Raw genomic sequence first — 12,634 nt, 5'->3', positions numbered from 1 at the left:
GATGGTCACTCGGAACCAATTAACACACCTCTCTGACTCACTCTCCCTAACTGACTCCCTCTGTCACTGTCATTCAAGTCCCCAAAGGAACAACATGCTAACACACGCAAACAACAAACAACAAACAACTTCCATCCATGCTGACGGAAACAAACAAATGGAGCGGTTAGTGGTCATTAGCATTGTGTGTTTAATGATTAGATTAGGGGCCAGCAAATACATCAGTAATGAGTCTTTACCACTGCCCCCTCACCCGTCTGGAAGACTGGAGCTACTCTGCAGCCAAGACGACTCAGCGGGACCAGAAGCAGCAGAAAGGTTAATGTGCCCACTGAGATTAAAAGCAGGTTTTTGACACAGATGGCTTTGCCTGAGGTAAGAACACATTCCTAAGTGCAGACAATGTCTGCATGTTTCTCAGTTAAAAAAAAAACTTAGATCTTCAAGTTTGATTAATTTGTTTACCTATACTGTAAGTCTAATAAGACTACTAAACTGGGTGAGTTTCTGCAGACGCTAGGAAACCTTTTTGAATCGATTAAAAAAACAGATATAGAAAAGGATCAGGGATAGTCAGACGGATGAAGACAAGCTAAGGGTCCCTGGAGGACACCTAAACACAGATTTTTGCACAAACTCACTGAAGGCTTGTGTTGGTACAGGAGAGCACCGCTGCAGGGCTTGGTGCTGCGCCCATGCTGGCTAAAAGATATCCATATCCTGTGGCGCAGAGCTGGCATATAGCCCAGACCAAGAAGTATTTACCTTTCTTCTCTCTGCTATATCCCTCCTCTCTTCTCCTGGACCTTCCCCTCTTTATAACAAAACCAGCATGTATGCATGCATGGATCTACTTATCTGACATTCACCCTCACCACTGTCAACATCACTTCAAAATGCATGAAAAATACTATAGTTATGATCTGCAACTCTTCCAAAACAATCAACAACTTGAATGAACATTTTGTCAACAACATTTCAACAGACAGTAAATAGAGGCAGAACAAATGCGATGGTATGCAACAGCCCATAACAACGATTTAAACCAGGAGATTACTATTAAATTGGGTGTGAGTTAGACCAGTCGGCCACAAGGACATCCTTCCTCGATTTTTTCTCTACATTTTTCTTCTCTTCTGGTCAATATCTAGAATCTTTTGAAGCTTGATCCAAATGCAACTGGACTGGACTCCAGTTGCATTTGGATCAAGCCTGAAATTACAATGACATTTATGACTGAGAACCTACACAGCCAAAAATCTGAAATACATTGAAGAACAGCTGCAAGATGATAAGATTAGTTCACGATGATGTCAAAGCAAAAAAAAAATACATATACATAGAAATGTAAATGAGCACATATGGCTTGTAAAGCACAGACCTGAGATTGAATCATTTAAGCTCCCTGTAGCATATCTGAAGGAGTATTAAAAAACAAACTCTGAGTTAGGCAGGGTTATTTGAAAATGTGTGTATGTGATTTTATGTGCGTTTGTTGTGCGTCTGTGTGCTTTTTGAAGAAACTTTTCTGGCTCTAATCTTAGTTTTTGGGCGACTGAGGGGCCTACAGGTGTAGCTGGATGAGTTTTGGAGTAAGTAAGTATAACATCCAAAATGCAAATAGCTGACGTATAGACAAATTCAATACTTTAGAGTAAATACAAGCAATATTCATGTACACAAAGCAAGTTTAGAGGCATTCTTTTTGCTATCAAGTTAGCCACATTCATTAGTGGGAAATTTACTTTGTGTTTAAGAAGATATATTTAGACAACCAGCCTGCAGGATCACACACACGTACATATGTTTTACTTTGACACTATACCTATCAATACATGGTTTAAATGTGAGACAGATAAAGGCTTTACTCACCAAACGCTGATGCTCAAAAAAACATCTACAGGGATACAGCTTCGGGGACTGCAGAGTTACACATCTCCACTGTGCTGCACTGACTCACAGTGAAGAAGCTACAACAAAGTCTGCCGAGCTTCAAAACTGTCTCGTTGTACGGTTTAGTTCGCTCAGTCATAACCTCAACCAGACTTCTGATTCAGTCTGTTTTTATGAACACAAATGACTGGCATCAGAGAGAAGGCCATGTGGTGGAAACATGTTTACAGCGTTGCAGCCGCCTGACTATGAGGTGCAAAATAAAAGATCAGAGAGGTGAGTCTGAGTTTTAAGAAATGGGGTAAATATTTAGAAAGCATACTTTTTACAGGCTTAACAAAAAGATATTAAGACTAAGAAATAGGAATATAGGGGTTAATATTGATTGAGAAAACAGATAGTACAAGAGGACGTTTCAGTGATCAAAGGGGGCCTGGGCAGGGCAGAAAAGGTTATTTAAAGTCACAGCTGGAGCAACAGCTCCCCCTGGGGCAAAGTTCTGAAAATACATAAGACCTTATTAGATTTGACACAATTACTACCAAGAAACAGTATTTATTTTCTTGGTCGTCTTGTAATGAAGTCTGTAAATTAAGTAAGATATATACTCAGCTGCAAGAAAAAATCTGATTTTCAGAATGACAGCAGGAACTTTTAAGATATATATTTCATGATACATTTGTCTTTAACAAACTATACTGGTAAGACTTCAACATAATCAGACTACACAATTTCATGCTCGCAGGTTTACCAAGGACCTGCACATAAATTTCTCCTCTCACTCCTCCCTGTCTCCCACACTCACGTTGTTTTCACCTCAGCACTTTTATGTGTTTACCAACCTCCCTTTTAAAAACAGCCATTAAACACCCACCTTTGAGTAAGACCTTAATGCAGAGGGAAAAGAATTCGCCCTGTGATTCATTACTGGCTCTTGATCCTTTAACACCTCATAAGTGCTCACAACTTACTTTACACAAGCATGAACACATGCACTGGCCTGTGCCTCAAACACACATTCTTATCTTGTATGTGTGCTTGGTGCTCCTAGACGATTATTTTTCCATCCATGGATGCTAGCACAGCTGTCTTGGAAGGGGCAAACATGCATTTATTATGGATTGACTTTTTCTTGTCAAAGGCAAGGGCTGGACATCATCTCTCTCTGCCAACCTGGACGGACGCCCCCATTCAGAGACAAAAAGGAAGATAATGTCAGTGCAGTGCTGTGACTTGTGTGTCAGAAATCTTGATCGAAGTGATTTAAATATCAGCAAAAAAAAACAGTGATGCCAACAACAGACCATAACACGGACATGGCTGCCTACACTGCCCAGTGAAAAAAAACAAAAAAAACTACAGGACACATGTTGCCAGAAGCCAAAAGCCTCAAACCAAAGCTGATGAGCATAACCACCATCCTGCTTACAGGAAATACTACTTTTAACTACACCCTGTTTAAATTACAGCATACTTACAAAAACTGACCATGTTGAGTTGTTTCATAACAAAATGATACACTTACTGAATGAATGCTTTCCCTTGTTGACAATGTCTGGACAAACTTGACCGTCTAAAACACTGTAACTGCTTCGCTAACAATAACGAAAGCTTTCTCTTTCTGCTTGCACTTTCCTATTAGAACATTTGTACCATTTCTCTCTTCATTAGTCCACAGCAGTATGTGGAAATGTAAGACAACCAAAGGGCTTCATGCATTAGTTGTCAACCTCCTTCTCTCCCACTACAGACAATACACAAGGTGGACCTAGCCTCGTGCTTTAAGATTGAACCATGTGAAAGTGACTTTAACATGTATTCTTACTAATGGCCAGCAGGGGAATGCTCTACTTGTTGCAAAAAGAATAAGAACATATTACTAATGAGTTTACGGTCCCAATCGCTTAGTTCAAGTCTTCTTTGTTAGTCAGCAGTGTACCTTTAATTACATCCACAATCGTCCTCCATATATCACCTGCCCTCTGTTTTGTAACATTAGACAGTGTAGGTGTGTGCACGGGACTGTGCATGTGTGTATGTCTGAGGTCTCTTACATGCTTCACGCTGGTGGTGATGTGATTTGTGACGCCTGCGTGATCGACCAGGGGGTTGGAGGAGGGGTTCGTGGAGGGTCGGGACTTCTTAGGGCTGTTAGCACAGATACCGAGTGTGAGAAAGTCCTGATGCCGAGTGCTCACTGCAGCTGATATGACTCCTGTGGGACTTACCCTCCACTGAGGTCATCCCCTCGCTCTCCAACACTCGTATATCACTGCTGACATCACCAACACTGCACGCCAAGCCGTTTCCATGGGCAACACAAACAAGAAAAAGCATATGTGTGTGTGGACGCATGATGTTATGAGTGATCATGAAAATGTATAAGTGTAAGTGACACAGTATAGTCCATGAATCCTAAAATGTAACCATCCGTAAAAAAATGTATTAACTCTCTACCATGAAGCTGCTTGTGTTCTGTGTTTGAATTACAAATGTACACAACAAAACACATTCATAATTAAAAGCAAACATGAAATGGATAAAACCTGGAAATGTAGGCTGACAGTAAAGCAGATTAACCTCCAAGGTGCTAATCACTGTGTTTGATGTGTGCCTGTGTGTTGATATGTTACAGTACATGTGTGTACGCCTACGCCCTTTCCTTTCCTGCGCCCCCCCCTGCTGTGCTTGTCAATGCTTGGTATCCAGGGAAGAGGGGCGGCAGTGCCAGCAGTAATCACAGCTCTTTGTTTCCACACACACACACACACACACACACACACACACACACACACACACACACACACACACACACACACACACACACACACACACACACACACACACACACACACACCGTCGGGTTATAATTCTGAATGTTCTTTTTTTTTTTTCATGAATAACCACTATAATCCTCTCATACCAATATTATGTTTAACCTGTGCCACGCTCAAAACTGGGGTTTTGCAGGAGATTAATGCAGAAGCCATAGCTGGCCTGTTGACTTGTTCACAGAATACTGAGAAGTACACCACAGTCTGGTGGAATGGGGGTGGGGGTGATCCTGAAGAGGGCAATGATCTGTGATTACTGGATGTGTTATTACACGAGACCACATCTCTTTTTGCATTAAACAAAAACCATCAACAACCTGTTTTGTTCAGTAAGTATTTACCACACTGCAATGCTGGACATCATCCATTTAAAAACATGCAACATATATCTTTAAAAAAGGTGTATGGATTTCACACATTTAATATATCCTTTGCAAAAGAAAAAAACCCCAATTGTTTCAAACCCATCAAAAAACAAAATAGCAGATAACAGGCAATGACAACACTATTTTAGGTGCCATTTGCACGCCCACACACTCCACACATTTCTCTGCAAAAAAAAACAAAAAAACAACACCATCCCGCTCATTGTTGTCTGCAAAACGGAATTCAAGAACATTCGATTTGTCAGAAAAGTTTTCCCTGCCTGGAGAGGAAAGTCAAAGTTTACCTCCGAGTGTTTGTTAATGCACATACTTTCACGTCTTGGCTTGGTTCCAAGACTCACATTTTGCGTGCAGTCCAGTTAAAAGAAGAGCGTTATTTTGACAAGCTGCCTTTGTAGTTTACCATCTGGGTGAAGCTGAATGATTTATGTCCATCAGCTTGTTCTGACATATGAAATGTTTTGGATTGTTCATGTGCAGCTGGACCCCAAATATGTCTTAGCTTTGTCTAACAAGGGAATTCCTCTCTGTAATGGGAACCAACTGTACTGTACTGTACTGATTATGAGCCAAGAGGCAGAAATCACATGAAAGCTGGACATGGTTGGACCTTCAGAGAGGATATTAATGGTACTGACAACAAAGACCTCACAAGTCTTGTCCATGTCCTGCACATATGATGAAGCACATGTCTGTATTTCTCAGTGTGAATGCCTTAAGTATTTTTTTTTTTTTTTTTACATTCTCATTTGTGCTGCAATGTGTCTTTGTTCAGTGCAGCCAGGAACTGACTTTGACAACTCTCCAATTCAAGGCAATGGAGATGTGTGTGTGTGTCAGTTTGAGAGGCATTGGCATGTGTGCTGAGATAAGAACAGAAACATAAAAAGAGTGGGTCAGGGATCAAAACCAGAGACAGAGAAGCTTAAGGTGCTGCTCTCATCTCAGATTCATCCGTCTGGAAAGAAAGAAGACGAGACGAATGACGAAAGTGAGAAGAAAGGAGAAAGATGGGAGGATCAGTAAAATCCAGCTGGAGTTTCAGCTTACATAGTCAGAAGCTGACATTGGTTATTTATATATATTAAGACTTCATATAAGTAAGTTTTACAAAGATGAATCCCCTCCCCTTTTATGCGACTATGTGAATTTGTACGATCACTGTTGTCTGATACTTCACTAGAGTCACTTCTTTTCCAGACACGTGTATATTGCAATTTTGTTGAAACAAGCCTCAAAATATTGCACGCAAGTTAAACGTTTTTCATCAAAAGCTGCAGAAAAATGTGGCATTTTGAGGTCACAACAACCCGAAAAAAATGCCTGTTGAAATATCAGCAGGACTCACAAATTCCAAAACATGTCGCAATGTAAACTTTAAGTCATGAATGTGTCTGAATGCCAACAAAAAACATCCATATGCTTAACCCAACTTTAACTATTTACGTTTTATACTTCACATTATCATGCATGATGCACTTTTTGATTGACATCTTACAAACTGTTTATTGTAAAGGTCTAAATGACCTTTAGGCTTGTGTATGCTCACATGTATTTCCATTCGTACATTCATGTTGTCCCTCAGTGGTGCTTTTGTTCTACATCTACTTCACAATGTTGGGGCTCATTGCTTTGACATCACTGCTGAGTGAACGTTATTACGCAGGCAAAACAAACTAGAGCTTTGTTTTCTAACAAGAACACATTTCACACTTGCTTTGCAGACCGCATTTGTTAGCATGCACACATTCTGTGAGGTACAGTGCCAAATGACACCATCTCATTGGCTGTAGGGCTCGATCTGCCTAGTGACATATACTGATGTAATGTAAGACATACTGACAGGGCTGATGTCACACCAGTAATAAGACTTCCATAGTACTGGGATGACCTGGTTTGAAATGGGGCAACTATCTTGATTCATCACTTTTATGTTACTCTATGAAATGTTTTATATCGGACAACACACTTATAAAACACACTAGTATAAAAATAGATATTTACAAAAGAAGTAACAGCTGACGTTGATGTCAGGTCACATTGAGACTGTAAACCAACTGGTTGACCAGTGCAGTAGTGGCTTCAGACACACCCACGCCACCTGCATTTTGTAACATCATCGCTGCTCTCCCATAAATCAAACATTCAAGCTTTTAAGAGCGAGCAATGAACTGAAAAGTAGCGGTATATAGACCGACACAGAACAGCTGCACTGACAGAGGGAGACGGCTGAAAAACACATGCACATATGGCAGAAAATGCAAAGTCAAATAATTCTTGGGAGGCCGAGGAGGAAATGAATGCTGGTGTTTTATCACTGTCCAATCACTGTCACCAAAGCAAACTCAAACGTGCTGCTGGAAAAACCGCAGGAGCAGATGTGAGAGAGACTTTTTAACCCCTTTATATAAGAGCATCCATGCTGCAATGCTAATGATGTCAACACACACCTGTTGCCATGGCGCTTGGCCCTGCCCTGGTGCAGATAAACATGCACAGAAAGTGGTTGCCCAGCTTTGGCAGGACATTGCAACAGCAGCTGGCATCTGCAGTTTCGTCTGGCGGAGATAATGAAAAAGCATGGCGAAGTGAGTCCGAGCTATAGCCGAGTGATTCTCTTTTAAAAGTGGAGCTTTTCATTACGGGGCCTCGACTTCAGGGAGTCTCATCAGAGTCCGGCCACGGGCTGACACTCTCTGATGAGCTCAGAGCTGCAGGAAGAGCAAAGAGACTGACAGAGAACAGGAGTTGCTTTGACAGCTCCAGCCTTGAGCAAAAATTCCTGTTGAAAAGTTGACGCGCTTAGGCCAAAGCATCTCCACAGAAGAACTCGCTTTTTCTGAGCTAAATACCACCGCAGCATGAGAGTCAGTTTATTGTTAATAATGTTTGCTTCACTGCAATTATACTTAAACAGGTCTTAGTCTGTGCAAAGGGCGTGGGTGCTTCCCATCTGTGTGTGTGTGTGTGTGTGTGTGTGTGTGTACAGTATTCTTGTTTCCTCTCATACATCTGGCTTACAATGACTTTGTAAGGTTTGGTCTTCCTGGATTTAAGGAAGTCTATCAGAGTGAACTCTGGTCTCTGCAAACTCCCCTTCCTTACATTTATTTCCCCTCTCTCTCTCTCGCTCTCTCTCTCTCTCTGCTTCCCCCCCAAAAAAACATGCCTCCTTCCTCCCTCCATCCGCTCCCTTGTTCCTTGTCAGCTGGTGGGGAGATCCAGATGTGGAGGGGGACTTGGACAGGAAAGGGAGAGAAAAAGGGGGAAAAAAAGAGTAAGAAAGGGGGAGAGAGAGAGAGAGAGAGAGAGAGAGAGAGAGAGAGAGAGAGAGAGAAAGAGAGAGAAATCCACATCCTCCTGGTGACAGACTTCATTGTCCAAGACCTTTTGGACAAGCCCTTGCACACATACACACAAACAATTCTGCGCACCAAACAATAGAGTCCCTCTAGACGACAAGGCTCGATTGTGTATGTGTGTATTCGTGTCTCTGTGTGTGTGTGTGTTCATCATGGCGACAAAGCAAATCAATGAACAACCTCTTGCATGAGATTTGGTGTTGATATTTCGCCAGCTTATTTACTAGGGGGGGGGGGGGGGGGGGGTCATGGCCAGACGTGAGGGTATTGTTCTCGGCAATCGATAAGAACCTGAGCAAGTGATGACTCAAGGTGGCAAGAGCGTCCTTCTTTCTCTCTGTCTTTGCTGTATTACCACATTTATAAGAATACGAGAGCAATGATTTTTGTTTGACTGACACTCAGTCATCAAATGGAAGAGGGCAGACAGGCAATGGAAGAGAATGACTTCAGCACAATGGCAAACACATGTACACTACACACACCCACACACAGCATGGAGCCATGTGTATAAAGTTAATAGAGTGAGTCAGCAAAAAGAGAGTCAGTCAGTCAGAAACAAGAGGAGAGCTGGAAACTTTCTCACTGCCAGTGTTACAACTTTTTCTGTAGCCTACAGAAGACTCTCTAAGCTCTTGTTACAGCCCGGAAACATCACTGGTTTAAAAACTCCATATTTACAAGAGCAAGGGACTAAAATGAAGAAAAGTCTGTTTCAGAACAAACAAATGACTGAGACAATTCTTCTTCCCTCCTGACAAAAGCCCACCAAAAGCAAGTTTGTACTCACCGCGAGGCAGCTCAAAACTTTCCCGTAAGTCAGTCTTTTCCAGCAGCGCCAACACAAACTAAACTCTCTGAGAATGGGAGCAACAAGTAGTGTACAGTGGAGAACAATGCATGTCCGCCAGAGTGTAAGCAGCGGAGACACAGAGAGGGCCAGTCATCGGGCTGCTGCTCACATGGGACGAGGAGGGGAGAGGAGGGGAAGGAAAGGAAAGGAATCGAGAGGAGAGGAGGGAGGGTGAGCTAGAGGAGAGGCTACAGTAACGAGGGAGGGATTTTATCCTTTTCGCTCAACATGTCTTGCTCTTTTTCTGCCATCTTTCAGCACACACAAGCACACATTTCAAGCTGGTTTCAAAACTCACTTTCCTGTCGCCGTACAATTTCTTGTCTCTTTTGTTTTGCACCTCTTTTTTTTTTCTTCTTCTTACTCCCACGAGTTTAAAAGGTTCAGTTTGTAAAAGACAAACCAAAGTGGTATAAATGTTTAAAAAAACAGATCAAAGATAAAATATAGCCTCAAACATAAGATACCAGATAAACTGTAAACAAATAAACACAAGATAGATAAAGCATTCAAAAGTAAAGCACCAGATAAAATACACCAAGGGGGAAAAAAAGAGGCACAAACACACATCGGAGATGTTTAGTCACTTACACAAAGTGACCCAGCTGGCTGCAAGAGGCAGCACAATCTCCTATTGACTCATTTGTCTGCAACAGTCTTACATGCAATCATAGCAACAGAGCAGAAAATTACAGGCCTACTCAGGTTTTGGATCCCTCTCTGATGTCACCCGTTTTTTTTTTCTGCCTTTTCGCTCAAAGGCCCTAATTCACCAGTGGCCCAGATACCACACTGAACCGGGGATAAAAAAAAAAAAAAGGAAGAAAAACAAGAAACGAGTCACAGAGAAAGAGTAACCTGATACAGCTAAAAGCAACAATTATTTGAATGAGTCACTCAGCAGTGAGGTTTGGAGGTTTTTTTTTTCGTTTTTTTGGATGTTAAATCAGGAGAAGAAGAAGAAGAAGAAGAAGAAGAAGAAGAGAGGGGAAAAGCATCCCATTTTGGAACCCTGCTCCTTCTGAAGACTCCCTGAGGTCATGGGAGAGGAGGAGAAAGGAGACATGAGTGGGGAAAAGGGAAAAGAAGCACTAGAGGGGAATGGAGGGGCAAGTGAGTACGGACATAGGCTTGGAGAGGAAACTTCTTCCACCCTCCAGGATACAGGGAGTCAGTCTTGCTGACAGAACCTAAAAAACATTGGGTACAGCATTCTGCCAGACTCGTGGGTGACGGTGAGCAGACACTGACAAACTGTGGCAAATAGGAAACAGATCATTGACATTACACATGGGACAAAAACCATGAGAAACTCAACATGATGTGCAGACTCAGTTTGAACTTAAGTACAAATTGGCAAGACTTGATTTGTTTTCTTCTGTTTTTTTCTTCTAGTTTCCAATGAAGCCAGAGACTGTTGCAGATTACAAAACTTACTTTTATGTTTTCTCATTTCATTGGCAAAACGTCTCTTTGCTGCAACTGTGGCTTACAAATTGCAGGAAAAAGGAAAAAACTTAGGTTTCAACCAGGTTGAATGCAAACACTCAATCTATTTTATCAAACAATGAAGTCAAAGTCTGTATACAATGATTACAAAACGACTTGATCCAAAATGCAACCATAGCCCTAATAAAAGCACAAAGAAGAATTATATGCACTGCTAAGGGTAACCTGTGCCTGATTAGAAAACAAGCCTTGCACCAATGACAAAACACCTTGATGCAAATGAAGTTCTGATTAAACCTATTTGCATGGCACAAGAAATTACAAGATCATTTTACATACAAAACTAAACAGAGTCGTTTTTATGGTGATTACAGTACTGGTACCAATAATAGCACCAATACCAGTATCTGTAGGTGATACCAGTACCAATAGAGTATCTACGGTATATTGACCTCCCATACACCCTGGAATACATTATGTGGTACATACAAGTGTGGATTCACCAATCAGGTGAATTATCATGTGAAGTCATCTAACAACGATATACGTGCTAGCAGAGAGAGTAATGCCATTCAAAGCTGCCATGATGTGAGATTTTTTTAATTAACTGGTATGATTATGATACTTGGTATTGGCAGAGTCTTGGTATCAGAATCTATTTTGGTAAAATTAGTGGTATCAGAACATCTGTAGTTTAACATATCTCTGCTGTAAGATGTTATAAGGGCTACGTGTAGCAGTGTTGAGGATGTATAGTTTGCAGTGTATTGAGATGCTTCTCATAAAAAGCGTTGTCCTATAGCATAAACACATGTGATTTCAGCCCGGTGACCCTCAGCCCAACCTGTTTAACTCTTCTATAAACTAATGAGTTGACCTGCATCCTGTTTAGATCTGCCGTCACAACATTTAGAGAAGGAAGTATCGAAAGAAAGGTTTATCTAAACACACAGTGAAGGAGTTACAAAAAAAAAAAAAAAAAAACTGCCTAAAGAGACTCTCAAGGATGTGCAGTGTGGCCAAAATATACAAACAGGCAGTATTCGGGTGTGTGTATACACACATACTGATGAGGGTAAGGCAGAGAAAATGTGGTCAGCATTCTTTGCCCAAGTGGCTGGAGAGGACATATCCTGTGTATGAAGAAGAATATGTGAAGAAGTCTCTGATTCTCCCTGTTAGACCATCTGGTCAGATCTGTCAGTTGTAATTATGTTTGACTTTTCAAATTAGAAGAGCATTTATTACTGCTAATGAAACCCTCCAGCATTTACACATTATCATATATAAACAGGAGTCAATTAAATGTCACTGAACCCAGACATACTAAAAGGCTAGATACAAAGAGTGTAGGCAGCCTGTTCTCAGGCCAACTGCCGCAGCTTGGACATTCACCCAAGGCGTCAAAATGTGACACTAAAGGCAAAGATGAAAGTCCAACCAAGATGGAGGTCCAGTGCAATCGATGTTTCAAAGAAACAAAAGTCTTTCAGCTGGTGCAACACGGCTCAATTCCCTGGGAAGACGACTCTTTTTAAGATATGGAATGTATATCGATTAGAAAACAAATGTATGTTAAGAAAGTCATGTGACCTCAGTGCTTACTAAATCCCAAACCGTGACCTTTCCCGTAAACCAAGCAATCTGTTTTGGGGCCTCATTTCAGTGTCTAAACCTTAAAGAACTGTATAAGGGTTTCACACAGTTAAACACATGTTAATTAATCTTGCACATCAAAAAGTCATAAAAAATGAAATGTCTCTCAGAAACCTTCATTCGAAAGTCTTACTGGATATTGATGACTGATCGCTGCCAACTTGTCTCCACTTAAAAATAAACGTCTAAACTAAAGTTTTA

General features: G+C 41.3%; 1 protein-coding gene across 4 annotated transcripts in view; it reads right to left on the bottom strand.

Moving 5' to 3' along the window:
- The window catches only part of sash1a (SAM and SH3 domain containing 1a), a 168,950-nt gene that overhangs the window by 64,306 nt on the left and 92,010 nt on the right, over window positions 1-12,634 (bottom strand). The window contains exon 1 of one of the 4 annotated variants that reach the window (XM_061052026.1): window positions 9,266-9,450. The exons of the other annotated variants lie outside the window; for them this stretch is intronic. The gene's annotated coding sequence lies outside the window, so the exon portion shown is untranslated. Of the gene's footprint in view, window positions 1-9,265; window positions 9,451-12,634 lie in introns of those variants that run through there. 4 annotated transcript variants of the gene reach the window in all.

Source organism: Labrus mixtus, chromosome 12, assembly GCF_963584025.1.
Source record: "Labrus mixtus chromosome 12, fLabMix1.1, whole genome shotgun sequence".
NCBI lineage: Eukaryota > Metazoa > Chordata > Actinopteri > Labriformes > Labridae > Labrus > Labrus mixtus.
Note: the sequence above shows the minus strand (reverse complement) of the source record. Positions and strands in the feature narration are given on the sequence as shown.